General features: G+C 33.2%; 2 pseudogenes; both read right to left on the bottom strand.

Moving 5' to 3' along the window:
• Positions 1-1,145: 1,145 nt before the first annotated feature.
• On the bottom strand, positions 1,146-2,604 carry LOC149225857 (putative aspartic proteinase GIP2 pseudogene; annotated as a pseudogene).
• Positions 2,605-10,430: 7,826 nt separating this feature from the next.
• LOC149225856 (putative aspartic proteinase GIP2 pseudogene) lies at positions 10,431-11,933 on the bottom strand (annotated as a pseudogene).
• Between the last annotated feature and the right edge of the window lie 10,478 nt (positions 11,934-22,411).

Below are 22,411 nucleotides of genomic sequence, written 5' to 3'. Positions count from 1 at the left end.
TTCATTTAATTAAACACTTAATCTTATCCTTATAATTATATTTATTTAAAAATTCCATTATAATTTATAATAAAATAATATAAAAAATTTTATAATTTCAAAATATTCACATAAATAATCATCAGAATAATAAAATGCATTGATTTCATATACAACTTACTTATGAAAATATTAAATGATAGATTAGGATGTCATAATGTGGCATCAATATACCAGCGTTATTAGGGATTGATAATCTTATCCTTATAATTATATTTATTTAAAAATTCCATTATAATTTATAATAAAATAATATAGAAAATTTTATAATTTCAAAATATTTACATAAATAATCATTAGAATCAGAATAATAAAATGCATTGATTTCATATACAACTTACTTATGAAAATATTAAATGATAGCTTAAAATGTTACAACTTATGAAAATATTAAATGATAGATTAAGATGTTATAATGTGCTATAAATATACCAGCGTTATTAGGGATTGATAATCTTGCATATTTTATACTGAATTTTACATGTATATGACATTTTTTAATAAATATGGGTTAAGTTTATATAATAATATTATTTATTATTTTGATAGAAGTGGTTATTTTAAAATAGAGTTTTTAAAATTTTGTTTCAATTATCAATAATTACCAAATGGATTGTAGGAATTAATTTCCTATAAAATATTTTGAATATTCTTAATAGTATTTTGCTAAATTATGCGAGTCTTGACAAACAAACCTAACTTGTGATAGCCATGACCTAAACCAATTAATTAATTAACTTTAATTAATTATAATTTTTAAATTTTTAATGGATAGTCAAAACTTTTTTATTTAAAATTACTAATTATGTTAACATAACCATGAAAGAGAAACATAAACCCCACTCCATCTCCATAATATATTAACTCTAACTGATTATAATTTTTATATTTTTAATAACTCTAACTGATAATAATTTTTATATTTTTAATAGTAAAAATATTTTTATTTAAAATTACTAATTATGTTAACGTAAACATGAAATAGAAACATAATTATTTTATGTTAACATGGGAAGAACTGGATACGTAACAAGAAACTTATCATCTGATTCCAAAATTCATCAACATAATTAAATGAACCATACAGCACATTTGGATACAATACAGACAAAATATATGGCAGTTTCATTATATATGTCAACGAGAAAAATGCGTATTCCTGTACCCAGCAATGAAGCACAATGGGAGAAATCTCTCTTTTATTTATGGTGCTCATGGTTTATTGCAAGAGCTTATTACATATGAAAATGACTCATCACGCGGAAGTCGTGAAGTTAAAATTGGAACATGTCGTTCGTCCGCCGAGCAGAGAGGAGGAGAAGCCGAGTGTGGAGTTGGCCACATCGAATTGGAGCAGATTGTCCTGCATCTGATACGTCCCTATCACAATCGATGTCAGTGGATCCTCCCCTGCATCAACAAATCCTAGACACAACACCTTATCAGTAACAGACACCATGGAGTTAGCTCCAGTGATCGTCCAAAAGGTAGCGTTGCTCTGCAGCACAAGGTCAATGAACGGCACGGCAGGCCCCACGCGAGTGACCCCAACAGCGCTAGAGTTGAAACATGCGTCGAAAGGGGCCACCGAAGCAACGCGCGGGAGATTCTTTTGCTTGGCGAAGGCGGCCACGATGGAATTGTAGATGGGGGTTGCTAGTTGCGTGTAGGGCACCACGGTGCTCAGCTTGGTGCCGCCACGGCCCCGCGTGCCGATTCGCAGCTTCGCTGCGTCGATCGCAAGGGGGACACCACCCACATCTATTCTCTGCACACCAATGTAAAAGTCGTCGGTGTAGACGCTATTTTTAATCAAGGGAGTGTGGATGAGCTGGAGGGAGAGGTCTCTGCCAGGCGGTGGAAGAAATACGAGCGGCCCGTCGCCAAAGAAGAGAGCACCCGGTGCATTTCCACCGGGTAGACAGATGGCAAACTTGCGACCAAAGCCTGCCGCAGCGGACAGCTGAGCTGGCAGTGCCAGCTCGGACGAGCTCATCCCGGCGACTCCAGCCACCCCACTTGGCAAACCGGTGAGGTCTCTTTGGCTAGCGCAGGCGAAGGCCAGGCCGGGGAACCTAACGAAGGGGCCGGGATTCGAACCGTCGCTGCTGGGAAGCGCCACGACATCCTTCGCGAGTTCGAAACTATCGGAGCCTAGGCCGGGCACGACACAGGTGTCGTTATTGCATCCGGGGCCGCGGGCTCCATAACAGGTGCCGCAGCCCGAATACTGATACGATTTGCACAACTGAGCACTGCAGGCCACTGTTGTGTAAGTGGAGGATTTGTAGCTTTTCTTGTCGCATGTTACCCACATGTAGTCTTGTTCGATGTCAAGCACCAAACGCTCGATCTGCAGAGGAGTTCTCTGCCGGATTTGGAAGGTGTAGCGCAGCGTCGTGGCGTCTTGGGTGATCTGCGTGACGAGCGCCTTGGGGCGACTCTGGGACGCATTTGCAGGCAATTGACAGAAACAGATTACGATGGCAGCAATTAGGACTAGACGGAGCGAAGCCATTGCGTCGATGAGAGGTGTGTAGAACTGGTGCGATTGGAATGGATGGGATTCGGGGTATAAATAGGCAGAGTGGGGGGAGGGTTCGATCAGTGGCTGGTCGTAGTGGAAATTTGGGATAGGCTTGGGGTTGCCAACATTGACTTCAACGCTGCGAGGCACGCTTTTCTTTGTACAGTTGGCTATCGCGTAAAATAACAATTTGGTAAATGCGGGATATGGATGCGAGGTCGTAAAATTGTCGTATATGTATGTGACTTACGTCTCTTTTGGTACGTGGGAAATCATGACGTCTGCTTTGGTAGGTGGGAAATTATCTTATTATTTATGGAAGGAGATTTAACACTTTTGTGTGCTTGCTTTTACTGTGCAGAAAGATACAAGTAATATGAAAACAAGTTTTATCATCCATTCAGATTTTTAAAATTTTGGTGTTTGGAATTAATTTAAAATAATTTTACAATTATTTACTTTCGTAATTTTACAATTATTTACTTTCGTTGCAGTTTTATATAAAATATTTTATTTTATAAATATCGTTGATTCGATCATTTTTTGGGTGATTTTTTTTTTGGGGTGAAAGTGCATTTTAATGTTTTGGGTTTTTAATTCAGTAAAGTGCAGTGCAAACAGCTTTCAGTTTATGGATCTGTTCGTTTTCCTCTTACTTATTCATTTGGGTTTTTTCCCTCTTACTTATGTATTTGGTCTTTTTCCTCTAACTGTGGTTTGAGTTTATGGATTTGTTTCTTTCATGTTACTGTTTTTACGGTTATTCAAATTAATAGAGATGAAAATTGATAAGTGTTTTTGGATTTTATGATAGCTGGCACGCAGGGACATCACATCGCTGGGTGTAATCACAGGCTGTGGATTTATGGTCTTTGGGCTTTAGTCGCCGTTGATAGGTGCTTTTTAAATTATTTTTAAAGATTACGACGGTCGCATTCTGCGGCGTTGAATGCTTTTTAAATTATTTTTAAAGTTTGAGTCACACTCTGCGTGGTTGACTGCTTTTTAAATTCTTTTTAAAGCTTATGGTAAAATTCATGGACTGCGTGAAGTACAGCAGATTTGTTATGGCCCTGCACGTGTAAATGATTATAGAAATTGATCTTAATGATAAGTTTATATAATGTTTTCGGTATTTTAAAAATGTAAATTTTTAGCTAAATATAAAACTATAGGAAATTTTTATATTGATTTGATATATTTTGACACTATAAATTTAGGGTTCAAATAGATTTAGGGTGATTTCAATGGTGGATGATAAACAATATTTATAGATAATCAACCTGATGTATATGTTTAAGATTAATATGATTATTTGAAATTTATTTATTTATTTTATTTGGTTTATAAAATAGAGTATTATTGAGAATGATTAATAATAACATAATTTAGTATTTATTATAATAACACAATTTGTAAATGATCAATATTAAGCACGATTAAGGTCGATCTGTTTTGTTAAATACAATTGTAAATTAACACCAATACTGAAATTAAAATAGAAATAGAAATTAAAGTAAAAAATTGAGATTTACATTGAATTCAATGTAGATTTCAATTTCTATTTCTATTTTAATATATTTTTTTGTATTTGTATTTCAATTTCTATATATATATATATATATATATATAGATATATATAATGTATAGATTTCAATATTGATAGACCAATAAAATTAAAAAACATCAAAAATTAATGCATTGATTTTAGTTTTACATAATTATTTTTATTTTTATTTTAATTTCAAAATTAATTTTAGTTTTACATAATTATTTTTATTTTTATTTTAATTTCAAAATTGTTATAATTGACCTAACAATTATAACTTTGTAATATCTAATTATACCATACATCCAAAATATTTAATTTTACAATACATGTACATCAAAATCAATAATATTTAATTTTACAATACATGTACATCAAAATCAATATATTCGTTTTTATATATGTAATTAGAATAACTAAAACGGCCTTTTTGATATTCTAAATTGCTTTATTATTGATTGAAGGTAAATGTATACAAATTCACAATCAAATAACTATGTAATCAAAATTACAATTTAGAGATAGGATATTAATTTAGAAATATGATATTAAAATATATTTTAAGGTTATTAAATATGGAAAAATTTTATAATTTTTAAAAATTATATATTTAAATATAAGAAATATTTTTTATTAAAAATATATATACACATTTAAATTAAATAATTTTAATATATATATGATATAAATCTACACATAAATAATAAAAAAATATATTTTAATTATTATTTTATATTTAAAAAAAATATTATAAGTAAATTATCATAAAAAAAAATAGAATAATCACTATGATAATAGATAATAAATTGTAATTTTTTTAATTTTATAATTATTTTATAATTCAAATCTAAACATCTTTAATTACAAAATACACATATGAAAATTAATATTTAAATAAAAAATTTGAACGTTTTGAATTTAATATGAGAAATGATTTTTTTTTAAATAAGTGTGATATTGTATCTTTTTAATATAATTAGAATTATATAATTTAAAAAATACATCATTATTACAATAACTTATTTACATTACTATGGTGTAAATTCATATTTAATATAATGATGATTATACAATCCAAAAGTTAAACATTTTTTTTTAAAACTTGGTGGGACTATATCGTCTTCATGTCTAATATATCACCTCAACAAGGGTGGGGAATTGAACAGGTGACTTCACATCAAAAAAGTACCCCATCACCGTGTATCCAAGAACCAATGGACAAAAGCAAAACATTTTTAATTACAAAAAGTAAACCTAAAAACTAAATTTTAATTAAAAAAAGTTAAACATTTTAAATTTAATAGGAAAAGTAACACTTTTTCAAATAATTGGGATATTCATATATGTAACATTTGTATACTTTAGTTAAATATTTTTATCAACTAAATTATATAATATAATTTTGTAAGTATCAACCTGTTAAGTGTGATTCAAAAGTCTATATTAAGAGTTATATGAAAAAAAAATTGGATAAAAATAAAATAACAATGTTGTTAAGGAATTTACAATGACTTTATTGTATTGATTTTAATGAAGATGTAGAATTTTTTTTTAGATTAATTTAAATTTCAATTTCAATTTTTATGTCAATTTAAATTTCAATTTCAATTTTTATTTATTTATTATTATCCAGTTTCTAACATATTGATTTGTGTATTGGATAATCAATTACGAAAAATGTACACTAAAATCAATGTATTGACTTTAGTTTACATGTCAAGTGAATGCTAATATTTATTTATATTTCAATTTCTATATCAATATCAATTTGTATATTATTTTTTATTGCAATTTGTATTGCAAGTTTTGTTTCAATTTCAATTTCTTTGTTAATTTTTTGATAGATGTCTTATATTGGAATCAACCTTCCAAGATTTTATTTTTGTTTCAAAACAATTAGGTGGATGGTGGGGATTTCACTTCTACCTAATATTCTTCGTTGGTGTACAATATGGAGGGTTGAGATTTATATAAAACCCTAACCTTGTATGTTTCTACTGTTGAAAAATCTAAGTGACAAATTAAAAAGTATAAAATATATGTCCCTTCCTTTCATTCCTCTTTCAAATTCATTCTTAGTCCCTTCCTTTCATTCTCTGTCGTTTCATTACATCAAAATATAGGATGTGGATTTTCTCTTTTTCATTGAAGTGGAGACAACAATCACATATATTTACGTTGTATAAATCCAATTGTTCAGAGTACAACTTGCTGCAATATCTGCAAGAGTGGTCGCATAGTACACATATCATAATTAAAATATTTTTTTTATGAAATATCAGAGGGAATGACTATAGACAATGAAATCAATGGGATATAGAGTTTCACAGATGTAACACACCGTACCACTCCCTTGGGCTATTCTCGAGTTGTTGAAGGTGTTACTTTAAAATTAAACCAATGTCCAAGGTTTATTATGAAGATGGGACCACAAAAATCCTCTTTTTTTCAACCTCTTTGAAACGAAAAACCAATGCTATCATTGTATTTGGTTCATCGAGAACTATTTAGCGATATAAATTTTATTTCAATCTAATGTAAAGATTGAAAGTTATGCCCAATTGAATATTCCCACCACATCAGTTTGCACCATCACGTTGCACTGCCAAGTGGCATACATAGTTGTGCCACATCACCCATAGGCCAATGTAGATCCCACCATGATAGTGCTCCCAGTGCCATAATTCCATTGCACCAAGGTGAGAGGTAATACCATTTCGATATGGTGTGACAATATAGTACATTTCATATTAGTTACCGGGGAGTTACCCATCTAACACTCTTTGTTAGTTTGCTCCAACACACCTGTGCATTCATGGAACTCCACTATTGACCCTCCACGGTGTGCCAAGACATAATCATTTATGTTAAGCACAAGTAAAGTTTCCTATTTAACGCTCTTCATCAGACGCTAAACAAAACGCGTGAATATAAACTTTCTTGTTTCCTAGTGCTAGAATTTGACATCACATTTTCTGTCTCCTAAACGATGTGGCATGACCTATGGAACCATCTGGCATCCACATTATCTATCTCAACATAACCTTTCCGTGTGGCATCCTTTGACAGTGCCACTTATTATCTAAAACTCCACTCTTTGGCCATCCAATAGGGTTGATTCTTCCTACCATTTTTCACACCGTATGAATGCTAGAAGACATCAATTTGTGTCAACTATCCTAATGGCATCCACACAACCCTACATGACCTATGTGGCACCTGCACCAAGGAGGGTACCACAGGGCCAAACCCTTAATGTTTTGTAGTGAAAACACATTATATATGGTTTCAGGAAAAATATGGGTTGCATGAGAAATCATGCTATAACAAACTCCTAAACCCTCATTCTCTCGAATTCACTTTGTACAAATCTAGGATTGGTCCCACATCTAATTTACCCAAGTCTTGGCACCATGCCTTCACCCTTGGATGCCCCATATTTTTGGATACATCCTCATCTCCAAATAAATATGGATCTAATCCCATATCTGGCCCCTTACATATAGTCCACCATATGAGGTCCACATTGGATGCACTACACAACTTTGTTTCCATTCAATTTGGCCTTGTAAAAAAGTTTACCCAATATGTCCAATCCGAAATACCCGCCCTTCTTCGCATAAATCCGGACTCGAGCCATTCTCAAAAGAACACAAGTAATAAATGGCTAGATGTCTAGATCTTTGGATACACCTACCAAAATACATTAGAATCCTTGGCAATTTTACGTTTAAAAGAAGATTTAGAATGTCAGAATTGTTTTCCCAAGTGGGGCCTACTCCAGGTACCTGCCTTATCTAGATATCTAGATGAAACAAATGCTCGAGGCATAAAAAAGGTTATTCGACCTAAGATACATATCTTGCTCCAATACTATATGGTTTTGGATGCATATGGATTTATATAGTATGCAGAGTTATAAATTCTAAGGGATTTCTAGGGACTTTCCTAAGTTTCCCTTGTTATATAATGTTTTCATAGAACATTATTATCCATTGAAATGATATCTTCATTCTATCTATTAGAGAAATTTTGAGGTAAAAAATGTACAACACAAATCAACTTTATAAGAACAAATAGGATTCAATATAATGATGTCAACCATGGGGGATAATTCACCATTTTTGGAGTAAAAAAAAAAAAAACTACTTTTCAACTCGTATTTTCAACTCATCTCCCTATGATATTACCCAAATTTCGAATGGGAGCACTCGTTGGATGTGGAATTTAATTTTGGATCTAAGAAGCATTGATGTTACATACTTTTCATGGACCCTACTACACGAAAAATGTGATTGAAATAACATTTGTCATGTATTTCACACTTTTCGTGTATTAAGGTCCATCAAAAGTATCCAACATGGACACTCCTTCGATGCAAAACTAAATTCTGCATCCAATGAGTGGTGCTACTGCTTGAAATTTGAGTAAAATTGTAGGGAGATAAGTTGAAAAAGTAAGATTTTTTTTTTTGTTTCCTCCAAAACTTGATGAGGTAATCAATCTATTATTATATTATTTCCAATATTATTCTATAATATTCCTTAGGAGGCCCATTTTAGACCTCTAAAATTCTCTAATGTCTAACATTTCAAACATTATTCTTGGACATGATACAATAAATGGATTCATCAACATCCCTATAACCATGCATCAAACCATGTAAATTTGATACAAAGACATCATATTCAAACACAAAATAAATCATATGCAGGGAAATCAAACCTACTGAGAGGTCATGCATTATAAACACTTAATCTTATCCTTATAATTAAATATATTTAAAAATTCCATTATAATTTATAACAAAATAATATAGAAAATTTTGTAATTTGAGAATATTCACATAAATAATCATGTGAATAATAAAATGCATTGATTTCATATACAACTTACTTATGAAAATATTAAATGCCAGATTAAGATTTCACAATGTGTCATCAATATACTAGCGTTATTAGGGATTGCTGATCTTGCATATTTTATATTGAATTTTACATGTATATGGCAATTTTTAATAAATATTGGTTAATTTTATATAATAATATTATTTATTATTTTGATAGATGTGTTTATTTTAGAATAGAGTTTTTAAAATCTTGTTTCAATTATAAAAAATTACTAGATGGGTGGTAGGAATTAATTTTCCATAAAATATTTTTGAATATTCTTAAGAGTATAGACAAATCAATGGTTGAGATTTTTTTTTGTTTGCTAGGTTATGTGAGTCTTGAAAGACAAACCTAACATGTGGCTTGAGTAGCCATGACCGAAGGGCATGTCAAAATCAGCCAGAGTGATAACCCAAGGGCATGTCAAAATCATTCGGCATGGGCCACATTAGCCCTAAACCATGTTATTGTAACAAAGCCTATTCACAAATTAAGACTCTCTAAGGTAAAAGTGGTGGTAAATCTACTTTGTTAAGAATAGTGTTCCATACTCTTATAAAATGTATATATGTTTAATTTATATATTAATTCTTTTTATAATTAATAATAGTAACAATTCAAATGCCCACGGGGCTTTGGATTGAGGGTGAATGGTGCGCTGTTAAGGCACTCCTTGCGATAGGTCACCGGTTCAAATCCCCGTGGGTGCGTAGGTTAGTCTTAACAAGCAAAAAAAAAATAGTAACAATTTCAAATAAAGTTCTAACTTAGTGTTTATGATTTTTTTTTTTAATTTTAGCGATATGAGATGTATTATGAATCAATGGTTATCAATTTTACTTGCCATTTAAGGTAGTGTAATTACAATTCATACAACTTGAGTGAGCCTAATAGTTAAGAGCATAGGTCCAAAACTAATAGGAGCTAGAATATGAATATGTATATCTTTATAAACTTAGTAGTGAAATCACTACCCACAAAATTATTAATTATGTTAACATAATAGTAAAACAAATTTTATGTTTTCCTATTATATTCCTTCATCTTCACCCACTCCCTGATCTCTATGCCGCCCACTCCATCTCCATAATATATTAACTTTAATTAATTATAATTTTAATATTTTTAATAGTCAAAACTTTTTTATGTTAACATAACCATGAAATAGAAACATAAACCCCGCTCCATCTCCATAATATATTAACTCTAACTAATTATAACTTTTATATTTTCAATAGTAAAAATAATTTTATTTAAAATTACTAATTATGTTAACATAACCCTGAAATAGAAACATAATTATTTTATGTTTCTAACAAGAAACAAGAAACTTCGTACTGAAAAAAACAAAAGAAACTTATCATCTGATTCCAAAATTCATCAACACAATTAAATGAACAGTACATCACATTTTGATACAATATTGACAAAATAAATGGCAGTTTCATTATATATTTCAACGAGGAGGCGGAGAGAAAAATGCGTACTCCTGCACCCAGCAATGAAGCACAATGGGAGAAATCTGTCTTTTATTTATGGTGCTCATGGTTTATTGCAAGAGCTTATTACATATGAAAATGACTCATCATGCGGAAGTCGTGAAGTTGAAATTGGAACATGTCGTTTGTCCGAAGAGCAGAGAGGAGGAGAAGCCGAGTGTGGAGTTGGCCAAATCGAATTGGAGCAGATTATCCTGCATCTGATACGTCCCTATCACAATCGTTGTCACCGGATCCTCCCCTGCATCAACAAATCCCAGACACAACACCTTATCAGTAACAGACACCATGGAGTTAGCTCCAAAGATCCTCCAGATGGTAGAGTTGTTCTGCAACACAAGGTCAATCTCCGGCACCGCAGGCCCAACGCGAGTAGACCCAACAGCGCTCGAGTTGAAACATGCGTCGAAAGGGGCCACCGAAGCAACGCGCGGGAGATTCTTTTGCTTGGCGAAGGCGGCCACGATGGAATTGTAGATCGGGGTTGCTAGTTGCGTGTAGGGCACCACGGTGCTCAGCTTGGTGCCGCCACGGCCCTGCGTGCCGATTCGCAGCTTCGCTGCGTCGATCGCAAGGGGGACACCATTGACATCTATTCTCTGCACACCAATGTAAAAGTCGTCAGTGTAGACGCTATTTTTAATCAAGGGAGTGTGGATGAGCTGGAGGGAGAGGTCTCTGCCAGGCGGTGGAAGAAATACGAGCGGCCCGTCGCCAAAGAAGAGAGCACCTGGTGCATTTCCGCCGGGTAGACACATGGCAAACTTGCGACCAAAGCCTGCCGCAGCGGACAGCTGAGCTGGCAGTGCCAGCTCGGACGAGCTCATCCCGGCGACTCCAGCCACCCCACTTGGCAAACCGGTGAGGTCTCCTTTGCTACCGCAGGCGAAGGCCACGCGGGGGAACCTGACGAAGGGGCCGGGATTCGAACCGTCGCTGCTGCGAAGCGCCACGACATCCTTCGCGAGTTCGAAACTATCGGAGCCTAGACCGGGCACGACACAGGTGTTGTTATTGCATCCAGGGCCGCGGGTTCCATAACAGGTGCCGCAGCCCGAATACTGATACGATTTGCACAGCTGAGCACCGCAGGGCACCGTTGTGTAAGTGGAGGATTTGTAGCTTTTCTTGTCGCATCTTACCCACATGTAGTCTTCTTCGATGTCAAGCACCAAACGCTCGATCCGCAGAGGAGTTCTCTGCCGGATTTGGAAGATGTACCGCAGCGTCGTGGCGTCTTTGGTGATCTGCGTGACGAGCGCCCTGGGGCGACTCTGGGACGCATTTGCGGGCAATTGACAGAAACAGATTACGATGGCAGCGATTAGGACTAGACGGAGCGAAGCCATTGCGTCGATGAGAGATGGGTAGAACTGGTGCGATTGGGATGGATGGGATTCGGGGTATAAATAGGCAGAGTGGGGGGAGGGTTCGATCAGTGGCCGGTCGTAGTGGAAATTTCGGATAGGTTTGGGGTTCCCAACATTGACTTTAACGCTGCCAGGCACGCTTTTCTTTGTACAGTTGGCTATCGCGTAAAATAACAATTTGGTGAAAGCGGATAAGGATGCGAGGTCGTAAAATTGTCGTATATGTGACTTGACGTCTGTTTTGGTAAGTGGGAAATCATCTTGTTATTTATGGGAGGAGATTTAAGATGTCTGTTTTTTTTCATGGTGGTAAAATCTATGCAATTCCTATTTTTCACCCTATAGGAATTTTAATGCGGCCTGACATGGGTCGTATTAAGGCGATACAACACGCCGCTAGGTGATGAGAGAGAAAATAAAAATAGCAGTGTGTTGTATCCATGTGACGCCGCATTAAAATTCCTATAGGGTAACAAATAGGAATCGCCTAAAATCTATCAAATTCAGGTGTCAAATTAACAGTGAGGACAGTCATCTTTGGTTGCTATTCTGGAATGTTGGTTTGACTCATCATTGTTATCAAGAAAAACCACGCTACCTGTAATAATCCACTGGTGATCCGTAAAAAAACAGGTAACCTGATGGTCCTTAAAATGTAATAGGATACAAGTAATATGAAAAAAATAAGATACAAGTAATATGAAAACAAGTATTATTAATTTTAATCTTTGAAATTTTGATATTTGGAATTGATATGTAATAGTCTTATCACTATTATATTTTTATTAATTTTATATAAAACACGTCAATATTGGTTCTTTCAAATAAATATTATTGATAAGTTTTTTTGTGAGCCAAAAAGTGCATTTTAATGTTTTGGGTTTTTAATTCAGTAAAGCGCAGTGCAAACAGCTTATGTATATGTTTTGGGTCTTTAATTCAGTAAAGTGTATTTGGTCTTTTTCCTCTTACTTATGTATTTGGTCTTTTTCTTGTTTTTTTCATGTTATTGTTTTTTCGTTTTTTTTCAAATTAATAGAGAGGAAAATCGGTAGGTGATTTTGGATTTTATGATAGTTGGCGCGCAGGAACATCACATCGCTGGGTGTGATGACAGGGTGTGGATTTAGGCAAGAGCTATTTCCAACCCCATAACATATTTATGACGCCTGATATGTTCGGGAGATAGCCTTTTATAGCGCGTAGCTTTTTCTTTTTTTCTATAATTATCCGGACCCGTGTTATAAAAGGCTATCTCCGGCGCATGTCAGAGTGTCATAAATATGTTATAGGATTGGAAATAGGACTCGCCGTGGATTTATGGTCTTTGGACTTTAGTCGCCGTTGATAGGTGCTTTTTAACTTATTTTTAAAGAATGCTTTTTAAATTATTTTTAAAGATTACGACGGTCACATTCTGCCGCGTTGAATGCTTTTTAAATTACTTTTAAAGATTATGACGGTCACATTCTGCGGCGTTGAATGCTTTTTAAATTATTTTTAAAGTGAAGTACAGTAGATTTGTTATGGCCCTGCACGTGTAAATGATTATAGAAATTGATCACCCTGCACGTGCAAATGATTATAGAAATTGATCTTAATGATAAGTTTATATAACGTTTTTGGTATTTTGAAGTGTAAATTTTTAGCTAAATATAAAACTGAGGAAAATTTTATATTGATTTGATATATTTTGGCATTCCATAAATCTAGGGTTCAAATAGATTTAGGTTGATTTCAATGTTAGAGGATAAACAATATTTATAGATAATCAACTTGATGCATGTGTTTAAGATTAATTGGATTATTTGAAATTTATTTATTTTTTTTAATTGGTTTAATATGATTATTTGAAATTTACTCATTTTTTTTAATTGGTTTACAAAGTAAAGTATTATTGAGAATAATCAATAATAACATAATTTAGTATTTATTATAATAATATAATTTGTAAATGATCAACATTAAGAAAGATCAAGGTCAATCTGTTTTGTTAAATACAAATGCAAATTAACACCAACACTTAAATTGAAATAGAAATAAAAATAGAAGTAAAAAATTGAGTTTTACATTAAAATCAATGTACATGTCAATTTTTATTTCTATTTCAATATTAATTTGTATTTGTATTTCAATTTCTATGTTAATTTTTATTTTTATTTCAATGTGTGACATATAAATTTCAATGTCCATAGACCAATAAATAATTAAAAAAACATCAAAATTAATGTATTGATTTTAATTTACATAATTATTTCTATTTCTATTTTTATATTATTTTTTTCAATTTTAATTATTATTATTATTATTTTCGGTAGGTAAGCACCCACGGGGGATTTGAACCAGTGACCTATCACAAGGAGTGCCTTAACAATACCAGTAACTTATCGCAAGGAGTGCCTTAACAATGCACCCATTCGCCATCAATCCAATTCAATTTTAATTATTATTAACATAACAATTATGCTTTTTAATATCCTAAATATTTAATTTAAAATACATGTACATCAAAATCAATATATTCGTTTCTAACCTAACTAAAATGGCTTTTTTGATATTCTAAATTGCCTCATTATTGATTATTATTGATTGAAAGTGAATGTATACAAATTCACAATCAAATAACTATCTAATCAAAATTACAATTTAGAGATATGATATGAATTTAGAAATATGATATTAAAATATGTTTTAAGATTATTAAATATGATTTTTTTAATAATTTTTGAAAATTATATTTTAAATGTAAAAAAATTTAAAAAATATATACAAATTTAAATTAAATAATTGTAATATATATACTATGTAAATCTACACAACACACCTAAATAATAAAATATATTTATTATTATTATTTTTATATTATTAAAAATTTATTATAAAATATATTTATTATTATTATTTTTATATTATTAAAAATTTAGTATAAGTAAATTATCATAAATTAAAAATAGAATAAAATTATAAAATTATTTATCATTAATAAATTGTAATTTCTTTTAATATTATAACGATGATATAATTCAAAATCTAAACATCTTTATTATAAAATAAAAATATGAAAATTAATATTTAAATAAAAAAATTGAATGTTTTAAATTTAAAATGGATTTTTAAAAAATAATTGTAGCATTGTATCTTTTTAATACAATTATAATTATATAATTTTAAAAATACATCACTATCACAATACCATATTATAGTCCTATTATATATCACTATAGTGTAAATTCATCTTTAATATAATGATGATTATATAATCCAAAAGTCAAACTTTTTATTAACCTTTGTGGGACTATATCTTCGTCATGTTTAATATATCACCTTAATCCGGGTGGGAATTGAACAAGCGACTTCACATCCAACATTGCCTTAAAAAGCACTCAATCACCGTTTATCCAAGACCCAATGGACAAAAGCCAAATATTTTTAATTACAAAAAATAAACCTAAAAACTAAATTTTAATTAAAAAAATTAAACATTTTAAATTTAATAGGAAAAGTAACACTCTTTCAAATAATTGTGATATTCATATATGTAACATATGTATACTTTAGTTAAATGATATAATATAATTTTGTAAGTATCAACCTGTTAAGTGTGATTCAAAAGTATATTTTAAGAGTTATATGAAAAATAAATTGGATAAAAATAATATAACAATTTTGTTAAGGAATTACAATGACTTTATTGTATTGATTTTAATGAAGATGTAGAATTTTATTGGTAGATTAATTTCAATTTCAATTTTTATGTCAATTTATATTTCAATTTCAATTTTTTATTTTTATCCAGTTTCTAACATAATGATTTGTGTATTGGATAATCAATGACGAAAAATGTACACTAAAATCAATGTATTGATTTTAGTTTACATGTCAATTGAATGCTAATATCTATTTATATTTCAATTTCCATATCAATATCAATTTGTATATTAATTTTTATTGCAATTTGTATTGCAATTTTTGTTTCAATTTCAATTTCTAAGTTAATTTTTTTTATAGATGTCCTATATTGGAATCAACCTTCCAAGATTTTATTTTTGTTTCAAAACAATTAGGTGGATGGTGGGGATTTCACTTCTACTTAATATTCTTCGTTGGCGTACAATATGGAGGATTGAGATTTATCTCAAACCCTAACCTTGTATGTTTCTACTGTTCAAAAATCTAAGTGACAAATTAAAAAGTATAAAATATATGTCCCTTCCTTTCATCCCTTTGTCAAATTCATTCTTAGTCCCTTCCTTTCATTCTATGTCATTTCATACATCGAAATATAAGCTGTGGATTTTCTCTTTTTATTTGAAGTGGAGACAACAATCACATATATTTACGCTATATAAATCCAATTGTTTAGAGTACAACTTGCTGCAATCTCTGCAAGAGTGGTCACATAGTGCACATATCATAATTAAAATGTTTTTTTTTTTTTTTATGAAATATCAAAGGGAATGACTATAGATGATGAAATCAATGGGATATAGAGTTTCACAGATGTAACACACCGTCCCATTCCCTTGGGCTATTCTTGAGTGGTTGAAGGTGTTACTTTAAAATTAACGCAATGTCCAAGGTCTGTTATGAAGATGGGGTCACAAAAATCCTCTTTTTTCAACCTCTTTGAAACTAAAAACCAATGCTACCATTGCATTTGGTTCATCGAGAACTATTTGGCGATATAAATTTTATTTCAATCTGACGTCAAGATTGAAAGCTATGCCCATTTGAATATTTTCTCATTAATCCCCACCACATTAGTTTGGATCGTCACGTGGCATTGCCAAGTTGCATACGAGTTGTGCCGCATCACCTATAGGCAACGTGGCTCCCACCACGATAGTCCTCCCGGTGCCATAATGCCATCGCACCAAGGTGAGAGGTAATACCATTCCGATCTGGTGTGACGATATGGTACATTTCGTGTTAGTTACTAGGGAGTTACCCATCTAACACTCTTTGTTAGTTTGCTCCAACACACCCGTTCTTTCATGGAACTCCACTATTGACCCTCCATGGTGTGCCAAGATGTAATCATTTATGTTAAGCACAAGAAAATTTTCCTATTTTACGCTCTTTGTCAGGCACTAAACAAAATGCGTGAATATAAACTTTCTTGTTTCCCAGTGCCAAAATTTGACATCACATCTTCTGTCTCTCGGATGATGTGGCATGCCCTATGGAACCATATGGCATCCACATTATCTGTCTCCACATAACCTTTCAGTGTAGCATCCTCTAACAATGCCACTTGTTATCTAAAAATTAACTCTTTGGCCATCTAATAGGGTTGATTCTTACTACCATTTTTCACACTGCATGAATGCTATATGACAACAATTTGTGTCACCTATCCTCATGACATCCACACAACCCTACATGACCTATGTGGCACCTGCACCAACGGAGGTACCACAAGGCCAAACCCTTTATGTTTTGTAGTGAAAACACATTATATCTGATTTCAGGAAAAATATGGGTTGCATGAGAAATCATTTTATAACAAACTCCTAAACCCTTAGACTCTCGAATTCACTTTGTATAAATCTAGGATTGGTTCCCCCTCTGATTTCCCCAAGTCTTGGCACCATGCCTTCACCCTTGGATGCCCCATATTTTTGGATACATCCTCGTCTCCAAATAAATATGGATCTAATCCCATATCTCTCCTCTTACATATAGTCCACCATACGAGGTCCACACTGGATGCACTGCACAACTTTGTTTCCATTCAATTTGGCCTTGTACAAAAGTTTACTGAGTATGTTCCATCCCAGATACCTGCCCTTCTTCACATAAATCTGTACTCGAGCCATTCTCAAAAGAACACAAGTAATAAATGGCCAGATGTCTAGATATTTGGATACACCTACCAAAATACATTAGAATCCTCTGCATTTTTATGTTTAAAAGAAAATTCAGAATGTGAGAATTGTTTTCCCAAGTGGGGCCTACTCCAGATATCTGCCTTATCTATATATCTAGATGAAACAAATGCTTGAGGCCTAGAAAAGGGTAATCGACCTTAGATACATATCTTGCTCCAATACTATATGGTCTTGGATGCATCTGGATTTATATAGTATGCAAAGTTATAAATTCTAAGGGATTTCTAGGGCCTTTCCTAAGTTTCCCTTTCTATATAATGTTTTCATAGAACATTACTATCCATTGAAATGATATCTTCATTCTATCTAATGGAGAAATTTTGAGGTAAAAAATGTACAATAAAAACCAATTTTATAAGAACAAATAGGATTCAATATGATGATGTCAACCATGGGGCATGATTCACCATTTTTGGAGTTACAAAAAAAAAAAACTATTTTTTCAACTCGTATTTTCAACTCATCTCCTTATGATTTTATTCAAATTTCAGATGGGAGCACTCGTTGGATGTGGAATTTAATTTTTCATCCAAGGAGTACCGATGTTACATACTTTTGATGGACCCTACTACATGAAAAATGTGATTGCAATACTATTTTTTCATGTATTTCACACTTTTCGTGTATTAGGGTCCATCAAAAGTATGCAACATGGATACTTCTTGGATGCAAAACTAAATTTTGCATCCAATGAGTGCTACTGCTTGAAATTTGAGTAAAATTGTAGGGATATAAGTTGAAAAATTAGTTTTTTTCTTACCCCTCCAAAACTTGATGAGGTAATCTAATATTATTTTATTATTTCCACTATTATTTTATAATATTCCTTAGGAGGTTCATTTTAAACCTCTAAATTTCTCTAATGTCTAACATTTCAAACATTATTCTTGGACATGATACAATAAATGGATTCATCAACATTCCTACAACCAAGCATCAAACCATAACTGATAGTGATTTATAGATTCAATACAAAATCAAAATAAATCCTAGGTAGGCACATCAAATCTACTGAGAGGTCATGCATTATAATGATAATCCATCTAGAGAGTTAAGGGTGTAACCACTCACATCAATTTAACTCAGAGCTCTATAAATCTTGCAATATTTTTATACAACACATAATGCATATCCATTTGTGCATAAACATAGTGCATAACATTATTAAGCAAGAAAAAGGAACATTTCAATTTATAAGCATGTCGGCCCTCAAAGCATGATATTAACAGTTGTTGCATGTCTTCAAGCAACTAGTCACAATTGCATATATAATCAAGAACATTCATATCATCCACATAAACCTAGTAGTCAAACTTAGTCCAAAGAACATCCAAGGAATATTTACCATCAAGGACATGCAACCATTTCTAATGACCATTAAGGAATAACACAAAGCCATAAATTATTCATTAACATATCAATCATGGTAATCAATCTCATTCAAATTATACACAATCCATGACACTTTTCTAAATGGATAGAGATGTCTAGAAACTAAAGGCAAGACTTCAACTCTCCACCTAACCATAGGCCAGATACACCACAAAATTTCTTGCAGTTGTCCACCCCGAGCTAGATCCACGATATGAGGGATTTCTCTCTCAGAGATTTCAACCAGGCTCAACTGGGATACTGCTTAGCTCCAGGAATATGGATTTACTTTATAAGTGTTTTATAAGTTGTGTCCTTAAGGCAAGAAATGCAAGAACTTGTAGCTCACAGTTTAGGTGGTTTATCAGCTTACTTGGCAAGAAATAAGTGGTTTATCATCCTTCTTGGCAAGCACTTAGTGGTTTATCAACCCTCTTCAACAAGTACCGTAGTGAATTTCTACCCTGCTTAGTAGTTTATCAACCTTCTTAGCAATAACTTAGTGGTTTATTAGCCATCTCAAGAAGCACTGTCAACCTATACCTCCTTTGAGCCTCCCACAAATCGTTCAATCTTGGACACACAGAGTCCATCAAATCCAATGCAACAATACTGGGAATCACATCCCATTAGTCTGAGCAGGCTTTCTTTATTACACAAAAATCTTTCTCTTGTGCTCCATGCTAGTTTCTCTCTCCAACATTCTCTCATATGTCTAATTCCTATATTCATTTAGACTCCTTACCTTCCGTTGGGATGTTTGCTTTCCCTTCCCTTAATGTCGTGGAAACGTGGAAGAATGTGGGCATCACCTCTGCCCCACATATATTTTCCAAAAATTTTGGTGGTGGACGTTCATCTACGATAGCCAACACCACTCACAATTCTCCCTCAGATCATGGATCTGTCCATCCCACTCTTTAGGCAAACCAAATATAAAATTTATATTATAATAAAAGTTATCATTTATGATTACAAAATCAGGGGCTAACATAAGGGGTGTTACAATAGGTGTTGAAACCAGTTGTAGAATATATTGAATTTTAACAGGAGTTCCTGAAATTCAATGTTGCCATACATGCAACATTCTCTTTCTTTTTCTTTTGTAGTGTTTTCGAGGATATGTCTAATTTTCATTCCATCATGATCCACAAATGAGATCAAATGATTGATTTCCATGGATGAGTGCAACTTCTCCACTTTATCACTAGAATCCATTATTCCATAGTTATATTATATAAACCTAAACATGTATCTAGTTTTGGTTTCCCACACTGAATTTCAAAGCACATGGAAGATGATGTGCCATATAGTTAAATATCACTGGAACTTCAAACAAACCATTCCATATTCATAGGGTGAAGGGAACAGGGGATCCATTTTCCTAAATAATTTGTTAAATTTCAAAGTTCAAATGCTATGTGTACCTCAACTAACTTAGTGGCTATGGATCCTAGAAAATGATAGCCACCTCCCTCAAGGGAATAGGAAAAATTCATCCTGAGCCTTCTTGTGATATAATATGTCAAATTTAGCATATGCAACATCCTTTTCAGAGAAGAAAAATGCTCATATTAGGATTCAATTAATTTTTTATTTTCTAGAATGTCTTAAGGTACATTAGGGTTCAATGGCAAGTCTGCTCTTAATTGTGTTATGCTCTACCTAGGTTTGATCCATCCCATCATTTTGAAGAATGAAAAACACCATCATAAATGAAAACTCTCATTACCTTCCTAATCTAAATTTGTTGAAGGTGTCTCAATAGAATTCATAAACAAATCATGAAAATATGCCCGCCAAACCCCCTAAATATAGGACATGAAGGGGAAAATGTAAAAAACCTAGCTGATGTTTAAGAATCCAAATCCATCTAAGCGCACACTTGAAATTCACCCTTAGTATGCCTGAATATCTGGAAATAAATAGAAATATATGATTACAACATGATATATCCTAGCTGATGTTTAAGAATCCAAATCCGTCTAAGCGCACACTTGAAATTCACCCTTAGTATGCCTGAATATCTGGAAATAAATAGAAATATATGATTACAACATGATATATATAAGAAGCCAAAGAACATTTAGCTAAAGCATCTGCTAGACACATAGGTCATGGGATTGAGGTTTGTAAAATATAAATACATGCCTCTCTTCTTGACCTGTGATTTTCAATAATGTGTTGAGCAGTAGTTCCCTAAATATCTTGAGCTCACTATAGACATTTGAGCATTAAAAAAAACATAGATTTCTATAGACCAGTTCCAACTCAAACAAAAAAGGACAACGACGCTAATCACTTTAGCCAAAGTTAGATCGAAAACTCATAGATTAAAACTTTGAAGCCTAGAAGATTGTCTAATCCCATTGATGGGGCCAGCCCACGTGGTCCCGCCTTGCCTCAGCTGATGTGGACTTACGTTATTGAACTGGTTGGAATATGCGGTAATTGGGAATTGATTATGGTTTAATTTACAATCAACACGGCTGTACTTTGTATTAACCCTCCGTTGGACACCTGTTCTCCTCGAACTTGGCAAACCATACCTTGTTTTTGTTACCCGGTTCGCGCCTTTGCGGTCATTTTTGCCTTCGATGCTTGGTCTCGGTGGTCTCTGTGTTGTTTTGGCTCCGCCTCTGGTTATTTGTCTGTGATGAAACCCTTTGGGTTTCCGCCTGTTCCGTGGTGATATGATGATGCCTCAACTATACCCTGTCGTTACTGTGTGGGTTTGTCTATCCGGCACTTGGTTTCGTTGGTAAGTTGCTATGGTTCCATCGCATGTTCATTTCGTTTTCATGGCTGTAAGAACTATCCTTTGTTTGATTTCGTGGTTACTGTCTGGTCTAGCCTTCTTGACAATTCTTTGGTTAAGGACTATGGCGTAATGATGCTCGGTCCGCTCAGCTCGACAGTTGCACAGGTCGATGGAATTCTGGTTTCGTTCCTCTCCGGCGCTCGGCTATTTGGACAAGGTATGACACAGTTCTATGCTAGAATTTCTTTTCCTCTGTTTGCACCGAGACTAACGTTCTTCGGCCCCTCTGTGGACAGGGGTCTCTGTTTCAGGGTTCTGTTGGCCTACTGTTCCGGCACACTGTCAGGTATGATTACTCTCCTGTCTCCATACTCAGGGTTTTCATTTACAGGCGTTATGGCTTCAATTCTCATGCAAGGGTTTTATTGGAAAGAAACCCTGACCTTCCACCTTCTATGTCTTTTGCAGGTGTGGCCGTCTTCCGTGTCGTAGCAATGGCTTCCGTCGACTCC

This window comes from Pinus tabuliformis, chromosome J (assembly GCF_031772625.1).
Source record: "Pinus tabuliformis cultivar Carrire ecotype Pingquan chromosome J, CPIR1, whole genome shotgun sequence".
Classification (NCBI taxonomy): Eukaryota; Viridiplantae; Streptophyta; class Pinopsida; order Pinales; family Pinaceae; genus Pinus; species Pinus tabuliformis.
Note: the sequence above shows the minus strand (reverse complement) of the source record. Positions and strands in the feature narration are given on the sequence as shown.